We start from the raw sequence: 22,155 nt of genomic DNA on the forward strand, positions 1-22,155 counted from the left end.
TAGTTTCCACCATTTTAAAAATGGCAAAAATCAGCTGAGTGAGTATGTAGACCCCTTTTACTCTTAAGCTCTCATAGCTTTAATATGTTCGTGGTTCAGTCAATGTAAATTTTTTTAAAAAGCAATGCATTGTAACAAGACAAAAATTCGGTAAAGTAGCCAGGAAGAGACATGGCTTTTGGTCCTAGCACTGTTCTTTAAAACCTAAAGCAAGTCATTTTATATTCCTGGATGTTAATTTTTCCCATTTCTTTTTTTTTTAATATTTTATTTATTTATTTAACAGAGAGAGAGAGAGAGAGAGATCACAAGTAGGCAGAGAGGCAGGCAGAGAGAGAGGGGAAGCAGGCTTCCTACTGATCAGAGAGCCCAATGTGGGGCTTGATCCCAGGACCCTGAGATCATGACCTGAGCCAAAGGCAGAGGCTTACCCCACTGAGCCACCCAGGTGCCCCAATTTTTCCCATTTCTAAAATGGGAGCAGTTTGGACTAATTGATCCTTAATGTCCTTTATAGTTTCAAAATGTATTCTTGATTCTAATTATACTATCAATCTTTACTTTCTATGGTTAGCCAATGGCACTTCTATAGGGAATATTTAAGTCTACATCAAAATTAGATTATTGTTGAACTTCCCAAATATTCCACAAAAGTTCTTGAAAATCAATTGCATGTAGTCTATTGATTATAATGTACCATAGAAGTTTGAAAAGTGTGGGATAAAGAGGCTACCATTCCGAAATTACAGGTGGAAGCCAGAGGTAGAGAAAGAGAGAGAAAACAAAACAAAACAAAACAAAACAAACTTGTTTATTGATCCATCTGCATTTGTTGTGCTTATCACTATAGGAACTAGTCACCTTGATAATTGTCTTTTTTGGTTCAGAAAAATCAAAAAGTGAGGTAAGAGAAATGGTCACTGTGTTTACTTATATCACTTTATTTATTTAAGCATTTTTGAGACCCTCCACATAAAAAATGTTTTTAGATTAAAAAAAAACTAGACATAAAGCTCAACATTATTAATAAGCATGTGGCATTACTTGAAAGGGGTAAAATAAAAAATACATGAGAAGAATTGCACGCATAAATTCTAAAAATGCAAATTTACCATGTAAGGGAATACTTAGAATACATGGAACTAATCCAAGAAGACTTCTTAGATGAGGACAACTTAGTGCAAGACTTGAAGTGTGGGACTGGAAGTGAGTCAGTTTGCTTCTTACTACAGACTGAAGCTCCATTTTTTTCCCCTCTTCTAGTTTGGTTATAATGTGATCCAGTAGAATGTAAATGAAATCAACTTCAGACCTATTCTGGGTTTTAGTTGCTGTATATTGATAAATAAGCAAAATAAAGTCATTTGTGTTAGGTGACTCTGAAACTTGCGTGATTTCCTATACATCCTCTGTCTTTGGAGTTAATGGACATAGCCATCATTTTAAGTAGTTCCTAGGAATGATTAGAAGCACTTACATTTCAGCACCTTGGAGAGCTACAAATGAATGCGGTTGTGTGCTTTTATATATTAGCCGGTCAAAGGTTTTGGGACTATCTGGTTCCATTGAAAATGTTGACTTCTTGAAGGGTAATTTTTTTTCTCTCTCTATACCAACAACTGTACAGGTGCCTTAAAATATTTACCAATTTCTCTACAGATCAATATAATTTCATAGTTGTTGCTCTTAAAATTATTTCACTACTCATTTTTGTACATATGTTATTTTGCCCTATTGCTTTTGCTTCTGTAAAGATAAACTGCTAAATTTGAAATATTAGATTGATTTGTTTCTTTAAGAGTCTTTATAAAACCAAGACAATACTAATTTTATTCCCATATGTTTCTTAGGCCACCACACATGGGTCTTCTAAATTATACCTAGCACCTTTGAAATGAGGTGTGAGTTTTTTCAAAAGGCACATGCATTTGGTACAGTTTTATGACTTATATGCTGTCATACTAGTCTCAGACTCTTAAGTACCTTTTGTCATGGGGATGAGGTACATATATTTTGAGGAATTCCGGAAAAAAATATCTTAATGATAAGAATTCTGGAAAAAAAATTAAAGCAAGTATAATCAAATGAATGCAATACTTTAGTACTAGGGGTTCTATGACCAAAAATAATATTGGCATGCTCTTCTATATATACTTCTGTAAAGTGTCATGATGTCAGGCTTCATTTATTCAATCATGAAGAAAAATTTAATTGACTTTTAATACTGTAGTGAAATATATTTTCATTTTAAAGATTACCTATGGGGGGGCGCCTGGGTGTCTCAGTGGGTTAAAGCCTCTGCCTTAGGCTCAGGTCATGATCTCAGGGTCCTGGGGTCAAGCCCTACATCGGGATCTCTGCTCAGCAGGGAGCCTGCTTCTTCCTCTCTCTCTGCCTGCCTCTCTGCCTACTTGTGATCTCTACCCGTCAAATAATTAAAAATCTTTAAAAAAAATAAAAAATAAAATAAAGATTACCTAAAGGGAAATCCTAATCTTTTAGAAGAGTATAATATTACCACACATTCACAGATCAGCAAGAAACAATAATAGCCATGAGATTTCTAAGCTAACCACCAACTTTTTTTTTTCTTTAACTTTTTTTTTTAACTTTTTTTTTCCTTCTCCCATTGAATTTCTAGTACAAGAAATAGATGTGGGGTAGTTTTACAATGGATTTTAAATTCTCTTAACTTTAAATATTACTATTTTTGCACAAAAATCAGTTCTGGTTTATCTCTATTTGTATAAGTAACATCTAAGAAAGCTTTAACCTAGAGATACTTGATCTTTGGAACTCTGATAAATTTAACTCCCTCAAATATTTTTTTTTTTTTTTTTTTTTTTTTTTTTAGTGAGGCAGAGTATAAATAAAGGTAAAAATAGACATGTTTGAAAGTAGAGATTGCTTTGGACACTATAGGCATTTTAACAATGTTTATTCTTCCCATCCAGGAGCATGGAATGCTCTTCCATCTTTTTGTGTCTTCTTCACTTTCTTTCATGAGTGTTCTGTAGTTCCTCGAGTACAGATCCTTTATGACTCCAACCATGCCGTGGTCTCCAACCTCTTTGGTTAGGTTTATTACCAGGTATCTTATGGTTCTTGGTGCTATAATAAATGGAACTGATTCTCTCATTTCCCTTTCTGTATTTTCATTGTTAGTATATAAGAAAGCAACTGATTTCTGTACATTGATTTTGTATCCTGCCACATTACTGAATTGCTATATGAGTTCTAGTAGTTTAGGGGTGGAGTCTTTTGGGTTTTTCATATAAAGTATCATGTCATCTGCAAAGAGAGAGAATTTGACTTTTTCTTTGCCACTTTGAATACCTTTTATTTCTTTTTGTTTTCCGATTGCTTTTGCTTGGCCCTCTGGTACTATACTTTCAATGCCATTCTGATCAAAATTCCACTGGCATTTTTCAAAGTGCTGGAACAAACAATCCAAAAATTTGTATGGAACCAGAAAAGACCGTGAATTGCTAAGGAAATGTTAAAAAAGAAAAATGAAACTGGGGGCATCATGTTGCCTGATTTAAAGCTTTACTACAAAGCTGTGATCACCAAGACAGCATGGTACTAGCACAAAAACAGACACATAGACCAGTGGAACAGAGTAGAGGGTCCATATATGGACCCACAACTCTGTGGTCAAATAATCTTTGACAAAGCAGGAAAAAATATACAGTGGAAAAAAGACAGTCTCTTCAATAAATGGTGCTGGGAAAATTGGACAGCTATGTATAGAAGAATGAAACTTGACCATTCTCTTATACCGTACACAAAGATAAACCCGAAATGGATAAAGACCTGAATGTGAGGAAGGAATCTATCAAAATCCTAGAGGAAAACATGGGCAGTAACCTCTTCAACATTGGCCACAGCAACTTCTTTCAAATCATATCTCCAAATGCAAAGGAAACAAAAGGGAAAATGAACTTTCAGAACTTCATCAAGATCAAAGGCTTCTGCACAGCAAAGGAAACAGTCAACAAAACACAGAATGGGAGAAGATATTCACAAATGACACTAGAGACAAAGGGCTGATACCAAGATCTGTAAAGAACTCCATAAACTCAACACTCAAAACACAGATATTCACATCAAAAAATAGGCAGGGGTGCCTGGGTGGCTCAGTGGTTAAAGCCTCTGCCTTCGGCTCAGGTCATGATCTCAGGGTCCTGGGATTGAGTCCCACATTGGGCTCCCTGCTCAGTGGGAAGCCTGCTTCTCCCTCTCCCACTCCCCCTGTTTGTGTTCCATCTCTCACTGTTTCTCTCTGTCAATTAAATAAATAAAATCTTAAAAAAAATGGGCAGAAGACATGAACATCTCAGACACTTCTCCAAAGAAGACATACAAATGGCTAACAGACTCACGAAAAAATGTTCACTGTCATTAGCCATCAGGGAGATTCAACTCAAAACCACATTGAGATACCACCTTACACCAGTTAAAATAGCCAGAAGTAATAATACAAGAAACAACAAGTGTTGGAGAGGATGTAGAGAAAGGAGAACCCTCTTACACTGTTGGTGAGAATGCAAGTTGGTGCAGCCACTTGGAAAACAGTGTGGAGATTTCCTAAGAAATTAAAAACAGACCTAACCTATGACCCTGCAATTGTACTACTGGGTATTTACCCCAAAGATACAGATGTAGTGAAAAGAAGGGCCATCTGTACCCCAATGTTCATAGCAGCAATGGCCACAATCACCAAACTATGGAAAGATCCAAAATGCCCTTCAACAGACAAATGGGATAAAGAAGATATGGTCCATATATTCAATGGAATATTATGCCTCCATCAGAAAGGATGAATACTCAACTTTTGTATCAACATGGACCGTACTGGGAGAGATTATGCTGAATGAAATAAGTCAAGCAGAGAAAGTCAATTATCATATGGTTTCACTTACTTGTGGAGCATAAGGAATAACATGGAAGACATTAGGAGAAAGAAAGGAAAAGTGAATTGGGGGAAATTGGAGGGGGAGACGAACCATGAGAGACTGTGGACTCTGAGAAACAAACTGAAGGTTTTAGAAGGGAGGAGGTTGAGGGGATGGGTGAGCCGGGTTAAGGAGGGCACCTATTGCATGGAGCAGTGGGTATGGTGCATCAATAATGAATCTTGGAACAGTGAAAAAATAAAATTAAATTTAAAAAATAGAGATGTTAATCTTTTGACCCATACATACCAAGCAACAGAGAGAGTAACAGCTGCCTTAATAATGTAAAAATAAGTATGTATCTCTATGGATATGTGTGTGGGAGGGGAGGGGTTTTTTTTTTATATTTCTTCATCTATTTATTTAATCTATTCATCATCAAAATAATGGCCAAAATCGTGTAATGATTAGCTTAATACAGAAAAGAATCTATTAATAGAATTTTAACTTTAATATAACAGTGTTATATTTACTGAAATGATATTTTGATATTGTTATTCAAACAACGTGGAAGATACTACATCAACCACTGCCTGAAGAAGAAAAAAGAAAAGAAAGAAGAGACAAGATGAGTCAGATTTACCTGAAGGCTGGCCAGAAAGAAAATTGCCATACATTTGCCAGCACCTGATTGTTTTAGAGGATGGAAACAGTTTAATGGAATTTAACCTTATCAAATTTGGAAGCTGGGATGGAATAACGTTATGACCAACAATTTCTATTTGGCGAAATTTAGTTTAGCCAACTTTAGTTTACTAAATCGGAATTTTGCTGAAATGGCTACTGTTGCCTAAACCCTTCTCTGAAGTCTTGATGAGGTTGACCTGAGTCTGTGTGAAGAAGGCTGGAGTCATGAGTTGGATCTTATAGCATTCCTTAATCACTGTTTGTACAACTACCCACAGCTTTTGTTTTTTAGTTTTAAAAACTCTACCAGTGGGTGAGATAATGGCTTGTTCTTTATTCTTTCTGTACGTGCATTCATTATGGAATATAAATAATAATTGGGTTAATATATTTATATGGTTTTCATGCTTATCCATGTCAGACCGTAGATTGTGTGAAAGAAATGTCCTATTTTTCTCAGCTTCATTGAGATGTGATTGACGTATAACATTGTATAAGTTTAAGGTGTACATTGTGTTGATTTGATAAACATATATTTTGAAAAGTTAACCATCGTAGCATTAACTCCATCTCAGTCACATCAAATAATTACCATTTCTTATTGGTTCTGAGAAAATTTCAGATTTATTTTCTAGCAACTTCCAAGTATATAACATAGTATTATTAACTATAATCACCATGCTATACATTAGATCCCCAGATCTTCTTCTTCTTCTAACTGGAAGTTTATAATCTTTGACCAACATCTCTCCATTTCCCCCATGTCCCTGCCCCTGATAACCACTGTTCTACTCTCTGAATTCAGCTTTGTCCAATTATATGTATAAGTGATATGACACAGTATTTGTCTTTCTCTGACTTATTTCACTTAGCAGAGTGTCCTCAATGGCCATCCATGTTGTCACAGATGCTATGCTCTCTTTATATTTAAACCACTCACATTTCCATCCTCATTCCATAGTACCTAGTAGAGTGCTTTCTATGTAGCATGCTCGCCCCGCTCCACTCACAGATGCACTTACTCACTGTCCTGTCTTGTACTTTCCCTCTTCCTCGCTCCCTCTTTTTTTTCTTTCTTTCTCTCTCCTTCCCTCCCTGTTTCTTTCTGTCTCTCTCTTTCTCTCTTTTGTAACACTATTTGGTTTACATTTCCATAGCTGTAGTTCAAGAGACCTGGATTCTTCCTTTGTGGCTTTGTGAAATGTATTGGATCCTTAGCTACTTTAACTTCTTCATATTTAAACAGTACTCACATCTATTTACTTTTCCCTATGGGAGCAGAGAGTAAGGATAATATTAGGTAAGAGTTGTGAAAATGGCATAAAAAATAAAAAAAATATTTGGTAAAATTAAAAAGCTAAACATATTGATCATATACATAGACATACAAACACACACATATATGTATGTGTATGTATGTCTATGTATATGTAAATTTCTTTAATTGAGACAGAATTGCCATTCGGGCAATCAGATCCTAAATTAAACTGACTTACTATGGTAGAAAAGCATTCTGAATCTGATTGTGTGTGTGTGTGTGTGTGTAATTCCTGCACTGAGAAAAAAGTACTTCACACATACTTTAGGATCACCATGTCTGTTAAAATGAGACCTTGTGATTTGAATAGCTAACCTTCTTTGAGAAGTGGCTGCAACTCTGTAACACTTTATTGAGGTCAGTCTAAAAATAGAAGCCAAGGCCTTATTTATGTTGCTATCTTTTAGTGACACAGCTACAAATACCATTTCTGCCATCTAGATCTTAGCTGATTTAAGGACAAGTGAGGCCATCTGTAAGAGTTAGTAATGGTGGGAAATACTTGATTATCTCATCTGCTTCTGTAGCTTTCAAAGTTAGCCCCATATAAGGGAAGTATTTTAGATCAAAACATGCAGAGGTACAATTCACAAAATACCAAGGCAACTAATGCACATTTTGCTGTGGTAGCAAAAATGCCAATTTAGAATATGATGTTTGTCTTTAAATTCCTAGGGATAGGATTACCAAGTTTGAAGTCTTAGGGTGGTTCAATTCCTCTATAGATTTTAGTGAATTCTGGAGGTAGAATATAGGACAAAATAAATATCCACACATTGCTGCCTTCAGTTAAAATCTGGTATCATTTTTATCAGTATTTAAGAATTTGCACATACTGGAGCTGTCATGGTGATTCAAAGTTTGGGGTAGGAACATTTCCAGTTTTGTTATTTGCTTTGCAAAGCTTGGCCTTTATGAGTACATATTTTTGGAGTTTTATTGCTATAGGAACTGTACCTTAGGTTTCCAATTCATACTTCAGGCTTCTAGCTAGGTATGGGGGTTTGTTCCATTTTGATATTGTAAGTGTTTGCATGTGCTTAAATCTCAATGTGCCCTGATGTTAATGGATTCACTCATGTATCCAACAGAGTCTATCAAGTAGACCAGCTTTTTGTGATTTTATCACTATAAATCAGAAGCTTCAGGTACAGGCATGAAGTATCTATTGAAAATAATCAGAAAATAGGATTGTTTCTTAAAAAAAAATAAGGGATGTTATAAAAGGTGGACTAGATATGCCAGTTACAGATATGTAATAACAGAATAACTACAGTAATCACAACAATAATGGGAATTGCATTATGTTTATTATACTCATGCTTTTTGAGATTATCAGATTATAGGGAATGAAATTCCTAGAGATATCGTAAAACAAAACCATCAGGTTAATAGCAAAGCTTTTTTTTTTTTTTGAAAGTTTTGAGGTATGTTTTAAGCAAGTTACACACATTATCTACTAACCCTCATAACCAAAGTGTGAATTAAATATTGTTGTTCCTGGATGCAGACAAACTTCATAGAGATTAAATAACTTACCCAAGGACCTGCAATTACTGTAAGACAGGCCTGGTACTGAGACCTAGATCAGACTGACTTTCAACTATATTATTTTAATTCCTCTCATTTTCTTAGAAAAAATGGTGGAGACCACTGGCTGCTAAAGCTGAAGACTGAAGTCTGTGTGAACTGGGAATATTCTAGGAGCTAGGATGTTGAAATGGTTGCACTCGTTCTTCATGGCTCCATATGGCAGAACTAGGATCCATGAGCAGATGTTACAAGCAGGAAAATTTCAGTTCTGATATTTTTATTTTAAAAATGGGTGGTTTCTTGCAGAAGGAATGAGCTTACTGTCATCAGAAATGATTGTGCTCACATTGCAGACAAAAGTCAAATAGAAGAGGTTCTCATGGGAGGAGAGATCTTGTGGTAGATGATTTCTAAACTTCTATCCACTGCTCAGATTCCCTATTTTAAATGTGAAGTATTTGTAAGTGTTTATTGATGGAGACAAAGCAGAAGATAATAATTTCTACTTCTTGAGAGTCCTACATATAGAGATTTCACCTCATGCTACTCTACTGAATTTGTTAACATTTTCTTTTGGAGGAAAGGAGGGACAAGTTTTAGGTTCTAACTCTGAACACCTATGTTGGTTTTTATTGGAGATTATGGTCTGGGAGGTGAGGCACATTTGATTCTTTTGGTAATAGATAATTTCAGGTAGCAGTTGGTATTTTGAAGAGCCCTCAAGTGAAGTAAAGTGGTTGCCTTTTGAAATGGGATTCATCTGGACTTTTTTTCTAAAATTTTTACATTGTACATTTTCTTGGGGAGCATAAAAATGGACTGCTCTCCTTTAATGTTAATTGAAACTTCAAAGCAAATAGCATTTTTAAATATATACCAACTAAAGCAGAAAGAAGACAGTTATTTGACTTTTAAGGAGACATTAAGTAGTAACAATTATACATCATTTGATTTCATTGGAAATTGTTGGGTCAATCTACTTAAAATAATTTTTTTCCCCTACATACTTTGAAAAGTAAAAGACCATTTAGGTCACCTTTCTGGTCAATCACGTTTTACTTATTATTTGTTTTAATGGACTTCCTACATCTTAAGGATTTTCATATGATTCCCTGGTCAACCACTACCAACAACCCCCAATTCTCCCATGTACTATTATGGAGATTTTTTGCTCTTAATGAAATAATAAAATAATTAGGAGAACTATGAAAGTAGCATTTTTATTTCTTTGGAAGAATATAAAGAGGGTGTGAGTGGTTGAGAGTGGGCAGTTTCTTCTTACTTTCAATGTACAAATTTATCAGATTGGGCAGAAAGTTGATAAAGTGTACGGGTAGTAAGGAGTTTTGACTCTTTGAATGAACTCAAAGTAATAGAATCCACAGTACGGGATTGTGAAAACTCAGGGCCAGTTGGATAGATGGACTCTGAAGAAGTTGGCATTCTCTTAAAATAATCAGTGGTGATTGCTGTGTGGGTGGTGAGAGTGATAGGAGCATAAGAAAGTAGATGCTATGAGAGATCGATAGTACCATGTAGAAAGCCCCACTTTAAAAAAGGAAGGCTGCTATGAGGTAAGCAAACTGAGTTACACTGGGGTGGTTTAACAAGGAAGAGCAATACTGGAATTCTAAAACGAGGCTATTAGGGAAAGTGAGTACCTGGTTTTTGATTGTTCAAGGTTTGAGTGGAAAATCCATAGAGCAGAATTTCAGAAATTGGGCAAGACTTTGGACCTGTTGATTTTCTAAAGCAATATTGATGCAAATGAGGTAGAATCATGGGAAATAAATTGGATTTAGTTTGTGCTGGCAAGGGCTGGAATACTGTGTTTACAAGAACAGAGAGCATGGGGCTAACATTAGTGATGCCATGGAAGAGTAAGCAGCAGGATGTGGTGACAGATTGAATGCAGAGGGGGAACCTAAATGACATTACTGGCTTGTGGCTAACATGACAACAAAGTAGCAGGATGTAGATTGTGTGACAGTTGCTTTCTGTCCAAGGACAGACACAAATGGAACAGTAAACACAACAGGGCATGTCTTTCTAGATAAATCAACATATGGGATAAGGTATGTATCCAGTGAAGGTAAAATTAAGATTGGGGCATACATTAATTAATCCAATTATGATCTATATCTTCTTTCAATTCTGGGGTTTTGTAAATGTCAACATAGAGAATTTGTGAATTTGTGTTAACATAACCATTCTCCTTTATCGAGTGCTCAGTTACTATAAAACAGGCACTGAGCTAAGTGTTTTTGTTTTTTTTAATGCATTGGTTTATTTAATCTGTGTAGGTACTGTTTTCACCTCCAGTGTGTGGATAGCAGCATTGAGGTATGGGAAGGTAAAGACACTTGTCCAGAGTTACAGCCAGTAAATGGTAGGGCCAGAGTTCAGTCTTCATTGCTCAGACCCAAATCCATTCTCTTAAGAATTTGGCAGCCTTCCTTGTAGTTAACTTTCTGATCATGACCTACCCTGGAGGCAAAACCATTATTCTTCAATTAGCTTTTGAAGTGGACATAGCATGAAAAATAGTGTCCCAGACTAAAAGGGAAGGTATTTAAGCCAAAAAACAAGGATACAAATGATCAGAAGCACAGATAGATTTTTGAGTGTTCCAACATGACATCATCATTATTAATAACATCTACACTCCATTGAAATTTATTTCCAAATTATGGGGGTTTTTTTTGTTTTTTGTTTTTAAATTTTTTAAAAATTTTAATGTATTTAATATGTTAACATAAAAATTTAACATATTTAATTAACAAATGAACATCGTTTCAAGAGTACAGGTCTGTGATTCATCAGTCTTACACAATTCACAGTGCTCACAATAGCACATACCCTCCCCAATGTCCAAATTATGTTTTAGTTCTGATTGGCTACATTTTCATTTTGTGAAATGGCAGTTTTATAAGAGCCAGTGATGATTTACACGATTGAATGATTTCTACTGTGTGTGTGTTAGGGGGAAAGCTTGTGAATGGTGGGTTTGGGGAAGGCAAAGGGCAAGGAAGAGAGAATCTTAATCAGGCTCCACGCCCAGCACAGAGTCAGACATGGGGCTTGGTCTCACAACTCTGAGATCATGAGCTGAAACCAAGAGTTGGATGCCCAACCAAATGAGCCATTCAGGCACCCCAAATGATTTTTACTTTGATAAGGGAAAAAATGAAAAGCTGCTGAGTATTTAGGTCATTGATTTGAAATTATTTCATGCACAAGTACTGGAATTAGGATATCAGCGGCAACATTCACTCGTTTGCTCTTCAGTGGTTTGCTCAATGCTGGGCTTGTCATATGCACTTAGCAAATGTTTAGTGGTCCAATAAATGAGTTCGGGAAGCCCAGCACAGGTACTAATTATCATCTGTATCACCAGTATTCCTAATACACAAGATATTTGAATATGCAAATATTTCTTAAAGTATAAGTACCAGCTTATGAGTATCCATCGCATGGAAGTAATCATCTGTGTACAATTTGCCCCACCTAAACAAGGGGTGAAGAAGAGAGGAGCCAAGCTGAATTTGAGATTTTGAGTAAAAATGATTGAGGTAGCCTGGAAGAGGAGTTGTTTCAACAGAGAAGATACAGGAAATAATGAGGGCAAGGAAGGAATCTGAATATGGTTTGGGACACAACAAATGTGAGATGCCTCCATGATATCCAAGGAAAAAAATCTAGTAGGTGGTTGCTGATGGTTATATTCAGTAATAATTGAGATAGCTTAGGTCCCTTCCATGCATTGTTGAAAAGTGTGTCCTGGGAACCTATTAATAAAATTGAATACAAGGTAACTTTGGGAGAGTTTATTGGACTAGAGGATTTACTAGACCAGGATAAGATGCTCAGATTATCTTGATAATTTGGACTAAGAGTTAGAAACTAGACTCATAGGAAAGGGTACAAGACCTGTCGATTTATATGGAGTTGAAAAGAAGGGTAGTACCCTGGTAACCCCAATTACAGGCTTAATTCTGTTTGGTGGGAGCAGGACTTATGTATCATACAGACATGCCAATCAGAAGGATGGAAGGATTGCTTTAGAATTTGGCTCTTTTCCTCTTCCCCATTCCAGTTATCATAGATCACCCTCAACCTCCTGTCTTGGGTTTCTGAGTATCATGGTCTTTTCTTGACAGCTTGACGTATAGTATAGCTTCAGTAATGATCCTTAGAGGCACTGTTAGTAGCTTTAGGAAATCCCCTCAGAGGCGGTGCCAAAAAGGAAGTCCCCTAATCTTGGCTAATAAGAGCAGAGTTGAGTATTTCAAGTTTCTGCCAAGGAAAGGGACAACCAAGAGTAGAGCTAACACTAGTCCACATCCAAAGTAGTTGAATGTACCCCAAAGTTCCCCTTAAAACATCCATTTAAAATCCTCATGTTTTGCTACAGTTAGATTGAGTATTCATGATTTTTTAGAATGATTAATAACAGATTAGAACTGTCTTAGAGGAAGCACCTATCCAGTGAGTGAAATGCTTTAGGATCCCTGCTTAAATATCTCTGCCTGGATGCCTCAAATATCTGCTTCTAAAAACTCATTCACCCTCAGTTTCAACTGTTGGGCAGATGCCTAAAGTTGAAGCTGAAAACCCTCTCTGTGTACTTGCCTATGGATTCTTGTTCTGTCTCTTTCAAGGTCACAGTTTAACAATCCGTCAGATACAGGTGAGTCTTTCACATTCCATCCGATGACTTAACGTTATTAACTCTGCTTCCCTGAGAAACTAATGGCACCAAACTGTTTCTTTAACTTCCACAAGCTGTGTCATACCTGACATACACAACATGTATCACTAAGGCTCTACTTGTCCCAAACCTGCCATGATTTGGCAGACCATGAATTTTAATGAAATCATAGCCCTTTCTTAGTACATTAGATACCTATTAGGATCTCCCCTAATAAATATGTCACGTTTTGTTTTAGGCAGTTCTGGGACTTTGTATTGCCTTATTCACAATTCACTCTGTGGATATTTGTTGAGTAATATTGTCTGGGGTTCTTCCTCTACATTTCCCTAGCTCCCCAGTGTTTTCTCTCCCATTAAAAGGACCATTTATCCCATCAGAAGAGTATAAAGACAAAGATAGGAATTTTCTCTTTATATGCACATAATAAATGCCTTTTAGCTCATCTCTGACGTCTGGTAGCTGGCGATGAAGAACTGTTGTGAGATTGCCTGAAAGACGTTTTGATGCATTGTTTTCCCCTCTTTGGAGGATAATATGTATGTTTTCTGGACAACAGGAAACCAGAGAAAACTTGCTAAATTACAATTTATTTTGCCTGTCCTAATGGAAGCATGGAAACATTTGTAGCCAAAGAGAAAAATATCACATAACAAAGGTGAATATAGGCTATACCCATTACCTATGTAAAATCCCAAGATTTGCTCCAGATTTTATTCGAGAAAGGCAATTACTTGTTCAGTGCCTTAGCAATAAAGTATAATAAAATGAAGAAATAAATGTTAGATTTGAAAGCTCCTATAACTTCCAGTAATTAAACATCATAATGGGAATTCTCCAACCATAACTCGACTGTCAGTTACTCCGCATATGGATTTCCACTTACTTCAGTTACATCTGTTGATGAGCAAGGTTGTCGTCAAGAGGCAAGCATTAAAAAGCTAGGGCAAAAAAAAAATAATAATAAAATAAAATAAAATAAAAAGCTAGGGCAGGGGCGCCTGGGTGGCTCAGTGGGTTAAAGCCTCTGCCTTCGGCTCAGGTCATGATCCCAGGGTCCTGGGATCCAGCCTAACATCTGGCTCTCTGCTCTGTGGGGAGCCTGCTTCCCCCTCTCTCTCTCTGCCTGCCTCTCTGCCTACTTGTGATCTCTGACCAATAAATAAATAAAATCTTAAAAAAAAAAAAAGCTAGGGCATTTAGTACAAGTGAAGGGGAATAAAAGGTTTAGAAGGTGTTCAGAGGTACCTCTGAGTATTTATTCAAGTTAAAGCTAGTCAAAGCCTTGATAGATGCAAGATATCGAAGGGCATGGACGTTGGAAACAGTATTTGTGTGTGCACCAACAAGGAACACATGGCCGTGGGAAGATTCAGTCAGATAAGAACACAGCGCCCTACTTGTGAGGAGCTTAAAACTGGACGCTTACATTTTCTAAAGACAAGTGTGTTTGGTCTATCAAAATTATTTGTAAGAGATGTAAAAGATGTTGAAACTTCTTTTCCAAAATGACTGTGCCATTTTGCATTCGTATTAGCAGTGGATTAGCATTCCTATTGCCCCACAACCTTGCTAGCATTTGGTATTGTCATTGTTTTGAATTTTAGCCATTTTAATAAATGTGCGATGGTATCTCACTGCTGTTTCAGTTTGCAGTTCCCTGATGACATAGAACGTTATTTTTTCATATGATTATTTACTATTTGCCTGTCTTCAGTGAGCTGAACGTTCACATTTTTTGCCCAGATTTTAGTTGGCTTCTCCATTTTCTTTTTATATATATTATTATTTTTGTTACATATAAGTGTTATTTATAGTATATATAAATACTGTATATGTTATCCGTATGTAGTATGCCATATTGATACATGTTTTATGTGTCCTATTATATATATAATATAAATATAATTATAGCACAAAAATATGTACTTGCATATATGTATATTTGTCTACATATATTTATATGTATTTGACATATAACCTTTTATTAGTTTTAAGTATGTATAATAATGATTCAGTATTTGTATATATCATGAGATGATTATAGTGCATTTAGTTAACATATACCACTACCTGACATAGTTACAAAAATCTTTCTGGGGATGAGAATTTCAACCTCCATCTTAGCAACTTTCACAGTGTAATACAGGCTTATTACAGTGATTGGTTTGTCTCTTTTCTTATTGTTGAGATTTAAGTTTGGTTTATGTATATTGGAGTCCAGTCTTTTATGAAATAGGTGTTTTACAAATATTTTCCCCTAGACTATGGCTTATCTTTTCATTCTCTTAACCCACATTTAGTAATAGTTTTAAAATAGTACATTCTAAACCAGAAGCTCAAATTAATATTCTAGATTAAAGCAGAAGCATAGATGGGAAGCATAAGCCCAACTCAGTTGTGCTCTACCCCACCTCCTCCATGGGGTGTATCATTACAGCCTTGTACTGGGCCACACAGGTTGGAAAAAAAAAAAAAAAAAAAAAAACCAATACTGCTATAGGGGCGCCTGGGTGGCTCAGTGGGTTAAAGCCTCTGCCTTCAGCTCAGGTCATGATCTCAGGATCCTGGGATCAAGCCCCGCATCAGGCTCTCTGCTCAGCAGGGAGCCTGCTTCCTCCTCTCTCTCTCTGCCTGCCTCTCCACCTACTTGTGATCTCTGTCTGTCAAGTAAATAAATAAAATCTTAAAAACAAAACAAAACAATACTGCGGTAAGCACTTAATGAGGAAAGTATTTGAAGAGAATTCATTTTGATAGCTAGAAGTCCTTCCTGGAAGTTTAAGCCTGGGGATATGGAAGAACTTTTAAATTGTCAGAATAACCCAAAAAGGGAAAGGTAGTTATAGATAGTGGATAGGGTAGCCAGATTTAGCAAATAAAATACAGGCCACTCAGTTACATTGGAATTTCAAAGTTACAACCAATAAGTTTTTAGGATAAGTAAGCCTCATGCAATATTTGGATCATGTTTATACGAGAACACAGTCATTATTTGTTTGAAATTCCAGTCTAACTGACCCTCCTATTTTATCTGGCACCTTAGTAGGAGATATTTTTTAGTCCTAGGCATGTGCAGAGTGGGGTGTCTGTCGGGTTGAAATCTTGAGTTCCAGGCTTCAAAAGAGAACTTTCAAGTATCTTTCAAGTGATTAGGATTATTTTGGTCCTCACATCCTCAACCTCTCTTGAAGAATCTGAATGACCTATTATAAATGCATTCAGAAAAACCAGTCATAGTTTAAGTGTCCCTACCAATGAGCATCTTCATTTAATCGAAAAGATAGTGATATATTTAGTGGGGGATTTTTTAGTAATAATTTCTGATGTTTGGCATTATCAGAAAAGATGACTGAGGCCTACAGTGATTCAGGAAGAAGAAAATTTTTCTCGGATCTGAAGTGTGATACTTTTATAGAGTGTCGCCAGTGTCAGTGATCAATTTTTGTACTAATATCTGATTTTGCTTTGCAAGAACATACTATCTCTGCTTTTGGTCCATGAGGTTAATATGAGCATGTCTGGCTGTAACAGTCACAGGATTTGATTCTATTTGCTTCAGTGATTGGCTCATAGATGGGAATATAGTCAATTGGAGACAATTTCTAGGCTCTTGCTAGAGAAAGCTAAGAACTCACACATTTCTGCTGGGTTTAGGCTTGGGAAAAGGTTGTTAAGAGTCTCCTGAAGCCACAGTGCTATGACATGGGATCCAAGTATAACATCTTCTGGAGAGGAACAAAGCCAAGGGATGGAGGAACCAGGCAGGGTTATCATTATCTGGTCCCATGGGTCCAAACCTATTCTTGATCTTCCTATCACTGCCAAGAGAGTCCTGATACAAGAGCAGATAGGTGTATTCTTCCAGAGATTTATGGATATGAATAGATTTTTCTAGAATACCATTGAGAATTGTTTATACGCTAAAGTCTATACCCTGATAGCATATAGCCTTTCCCTTCTCTAGCCCTCTCTGGTAGGTTTTACTCAGAGAAAACATTTAATGAGGAGGTGGAGCCTATCACTGGCGGTGAAACACACATTTTGGAAAAATAACACGGGGCCATTATTGCAAATCAAATTTGGATAAATGTGCATGTGGCCTGGTTGACCTGAGCTTTATAATTTTATTTGGTACACAGCTTTTTTCTCAGGCAGAAGATCAATCATGTTGTACCATGGAAATCTTGGATAATTTATGTTAGAGCAAAAGGAAAAGGAGGAAAAAAAAAAAGAAAAGAAAAAGAAATGAGCAAACAAGGGAACATAGTTATCCATATCTTAAAAATATATTTTGACCCTTTGGCTTATCCTGTTACCTTTACAAGTTACTTGCCAACAGGGAAGTGAGAAAATGGGACTGGAGAAATACAGCCAAGTGTAAATATGTATTTCCTGAGCACAAATGTAGCTCAGAACTTTGTCAGAGAGAGAATTCTTCTATTGATTATGAATTAACTCCATTTCTTAATAGTGTAGGTTAAAGTGCAACCCGCTCTGTCCTCCTGGGAAAACCACTGTGATTAAATAATTCAGAGTCTTAAGAACTTTGATTAACATGAATCTGTTATGTAAAAGTTCATTAGAAAGCTGGATGTGCTTCAAATAACATGATTATGAATTGGATACTGTTTTATTTTGTGTGAGGCATTTTATTTTCCTGATTTCTTGATTAATCTGAGAGTGCAGTGGTCTTTCCTTTGTATCTTCTATTAGGGAAATTAGGAAATTTAGTGAGGAAGAGAGAGGTTTTCATGAAGTCTATTCTCTCTCACCTTCTCATTCAATGTTTCTTGAAGTCAACAAACAGTTTGGTGCATGAGACAGAAACATGGTGTGAAATTTTTCTCTCTTGTGAAAAAAACACACATACTTATTGATTCTATAAAACAGCAAAGCACCTTTTTAGGAAAAAAATCATTTTAGAAAAAATGATTAAAGGAGCAAATTATCAAAAAAAATATCAAAAGATATTATCTTTTGAAATATATCCTTTCCCATTCTCTCCACCCCTAGTCAGAAATTTACAAATCACTAAGTGATTACAATATGAGTAATATTTTGTTCCTCATAATATAGTAGGGAATGAGACAAGGTCAGTGCGTGTCCTATTATACACTGCAGGAAAACCTCATTTAGTTTGTAGTGGACTCCTTTGGGTTTAGTGCAAGGTCTGTTATTTCAGCTCTAGTGAGTTCTTAGGCTGCAATAGTTACCTTCAGTACCACCTGAAGTTAATAATACCCGTTAATCATTTTATACCTACAACTCAATTACAAGTGTATGTTGCTAATTTTATATACATTATTTTGGATGATCCCCCTCCCAACATAAAGAAACAATATTATAACCAGAAAGGCCATGAGTATACATCTGAACCCAAATTTTATTTTATTTTTTAAAAATATTGTATTTATTTATTTGACAGAGATCACAAGTAGGCAGAGGCAGGCAGATAGAGAGGAAGGGAAAGCAGGCTCCTCACTAAGCAGAGAGCCTGATGCAGGGCTCGATCCCAGAACCCTGGGATCGTGACCTGAGCCAAAGGCAGAGGCTTTAACCCACTGAGCCACCCAGGTGCCCCGGAGCCCACATTTTAAAGCAAAACAATTTTTAATAAAATCCTGACGTTTTATCCCTAAAGGGAACACCTGCACTGATAAATGTCTGATGTGTAGGTGCACTGAAGAAGTTAACTGAAGCAGCTAGCAGCGTCACTCCATCTGTTCTTACTATTTTCCTGAAACCTTAACTAGATGTCCTTTAAACCAGAGTGACCCCGTACTGGACACTTGGGAAAGGAAGGAAGGATTCTGTTAATAACTACGTTAGAGCAGCTAGTCTAAACTAGAAAGAAGGTGGCGAAATTGGATCTGTGTTCACCTTAATTTTAATGCTGTCAAAGGTAATTGTTCAATTGGGTACCTGTTCAGTAATTACTTACTGAGCTCCCGGACGTGGGCCGGATACTGGAGATGCAATGTACAAAAGAGCAGCTCCTACCCTTAGGGAGATTACAGTCAGGTGGGGAAGCTAAGAACCAATTAAGTTCCCACGAGTAGGAGGAAATGCTATTAGAGAATAAGAGGAATGAATTACCTGCTCCATTTTGTATTTGTGATTTTACATTTTCTTTGGTTTATTTGGTTGAAGACTACAACCCGCAGCCTTCTATAGTACATAGTACTGGAGTCTAGATCCTCTCCCCTGGGTGGGGCATCCGTCTCCCACGCATGTCAGCTGCTCATGGTTCACAACTGCCCCAAGTCTCTGCACCCACGTAAGGCTGACTCCTGTGGTTCAGGCCCTCTCCCTTGGATCGGGCCAAGGCTAGACTTCACGGGATGTTGCCCCTTGTCACTACTGAGTGTTTGAGATGTGGCTAAGAACTTTGATCCTCACTAATACTAATACTAATCAATTAAAATTTTAATAGCCATGTGGAGATAGCACACTTTTCTAATAAAATGTGTAAAGCCATGTTTCTCCACTTGCTAAAGTGTCTCCCCAGGACCATAGAGAGGTCTCTTGGCTCAACTGTGGTTTGATGGCCCATGTGTTATGATGCCAAAGTGTGAGTGTCCTACAGTCTATTCTAGAGAATTATTAATGGAAGTTTGAGCTGATTCTCTTCCTACGATATTAGTCTTATGGAAGAATATCTGGCCAGTCGTTTCCTAGAGCTTTTGAGTGAGGTGCTGGGGTTTGGTCTGTAAGGAGAGTGACAATTCTCTTGGGCCAAAGGCATTCCACATGACAGCCTAGAACACTTTTCAACAACAACAGCAAAATTATGAGGCATCTGTGATGACCTTATCCATTCCAAGGACCACTCCAGTGGAGCACCTTTGATTTGGAAATAAAGGATCAGATTTGGTTAGTGCATTGGGGAACAGATTACCACAAAATAGTGGGTGATTCTTTGTTAAAAAGAATCTGATTTGTATGAAACTAAGAAAAAAAAAAGCAAAACCCAAACAAACAAAACTGCTATCACAGTTCTGCTGTGAATGTTGAATAGATGGTTATGAAAATGCATTTGTGTCCATTAGAAAGAAGAGAGTTTTTATTGCAGTGTGTACAGAAAATGCTTAGTAACTAAAACCCCTGGAAGTAGTTCATGGGTGTATAGTGTAGTTTAGAGACACTGGCTTTGTGTCCAGGCTTTTTCACCTGCTTGCTGCGGAATTAAAAAAAAAAAAAAAAAAGTCATTTATCCTCTGAGCCTCAGCTTGATGAATAGAAGCAATTATTTTATCTAGTCCTCTGATGGGATTTTGTGAGATTTGAATGGGGTGACAAAATGTTTTGGTCCTATGCACTGTTAGGGAAACAAGCTTCTGTAATAGCGCATTGGGGCTCTTTTGATTTGTTCTTTATTTGTGTTCTGTAGGGTTCATTGGCCTCGATCTTATTAATCTAGGTTGTTGCAGTTTCAAAGAGGTAAAGGTTCCAAGCAGGTAACCTCAAAAAGTGGATCAACCAAGGAAGGCTGCGGGGACCTTGAGGGTGCAGTCTGGAAGGTGCAGCCCTTCCCAGTGCCGTCCTCTTACTGCCTTCTGAGAGTGCACCCCGGGCTGCCAGTGCATGTTTAATAAGTTAAAGGCTGACTTTTCAAAGAAGCTGTGGGACACAAAAGGCTCATTTATTGTCCATATTGAGCCTGCAGACCACCAGTTTGCAACTTTTGCCTCCTTCCAAAAAAGGATTTACGATGAATTATATTCAAACAGAATATAATAGGGGAGAAAAGCAGGAGAGGGAATCAAAAGAGTAGAATAAACTGTTTGGGGGTGATCAATAAGAATCTTTTAAGCTCTATCTGGCTGAATGCTCTGGGAGATGCTAACAAAATAGAAAACATTGTGTTTGACCTCAAAGAACACACAGAGTCCCTAGAGATACATGCAGATGCATGAAGTCTTAGAGAATGAGAAGCCAAGACATAATTAGGTGTGAGATGGGGGTCAGCGTAGACCAGGGCCACTCAAAGTATGGTTTGCAGATCAGACCGGCGGCGCCAGGCCACACTATCTGTTACTCCTTCCTGATGAGATAAGAACCCAGATGGAGAATAAGTGCCTCGAAACTTCCAGACCAGATTGACAAGTGTTTTTTTGTTTCTTGAATCTAATGAAAAATTGAAGCTTATGTTTTACAGATCTTTGTCTTATTTTTTCATTTTAATTTTCCTTATAGTCATTATATTTTATAAAATGATTAATCAGCAAGTTGATAAAAAAAAGCAAACAACAAATTGTTGCTATGTTGAGAATCAGTGATAGATAACAGTATTTGAAAAGTTGAACAAATAACTTGCTATTGGATGTGAATTGTTGACTCTAGATTATTTCACTAAATGATTGATTCTTTAAAAGCTAATGAAGATGAATCACCTTAAAATGGGTTTATTATAGTTCACCAAAGCTGTTTCACTCTGAGACTCAGCATAAGCTGTCAAATATAAAGAGAGTCAATGGTATTTAAGGGAAAACTTAACCAATTCTTATTAAATGAGAAATTGAGATCAGCCCGAAGTTGGAAATTTGAAACATTTGAGAAACAGACATTCAGCTCAGTGACCTTGGTAAGTTCATAGCTAACTGGACAGTGGAGATTCATAGTTTAATCAGATTTGGGGAAGAAGAGAGAGGGAGTCTTACTTAGCTAGTGTTTCAAAAAAATTAATCATTCAGCAAGTTGATTTTAGCAATTCCATTTAATTCCGGTATTATAGAAAGCTCTGCTAAGAAGGTAAGGTAAATCACAAATTTCTTTCCCTGCAGTGTTGAATGGAGGACCACTAACTCATTATGGGCTTACAGGGAATGCATAGGCACAGAACCCGAGGAACAGATGGAAAGAGGAAGTAGCTAGGACAGAAACATGCATTGGTCCCATACTCTTGGCCATTCCAACTTCTTCTTTAAAAACTTCTCGAACATTTTCTTCCATTCTTTCTTTTTCTTTTTTTTTTTATAATTTTATTTTTTATAAACATATATATA

The 22,155-nt window shown here is 36.8% G+C and overlaps 1 protein-coding gene across 1 annotated transcript in view; it reads left to right on the top strand.

Annotated features, from left to right (window-relative positions):
• Positions 1-22,155, top strand: part of SGCD (sarcoglycan delta) — a 566,268-nt gene that overhangs the window by 83,704 nt on the left and 460,409 nt on the right. The window lies entirely within an intron of this gene.

This window comes from Lontra canadensis, unplaced genomic scaffold (genome assembly GCF_010015895.1).
Source record: "Lontra canadensis isolate GAN:19392208 unplaced genomic scaffold, GSC_riverotter_1.0 scaffold5, whole genome shotgun sequence".
Classification (NCBI taxonomy): domain Eukaryota; kingdom Metazoa; phylum Chordata; class Mammalia; order Carnivora; family Mustelidae; genus Lontra; species Lontra canadensis.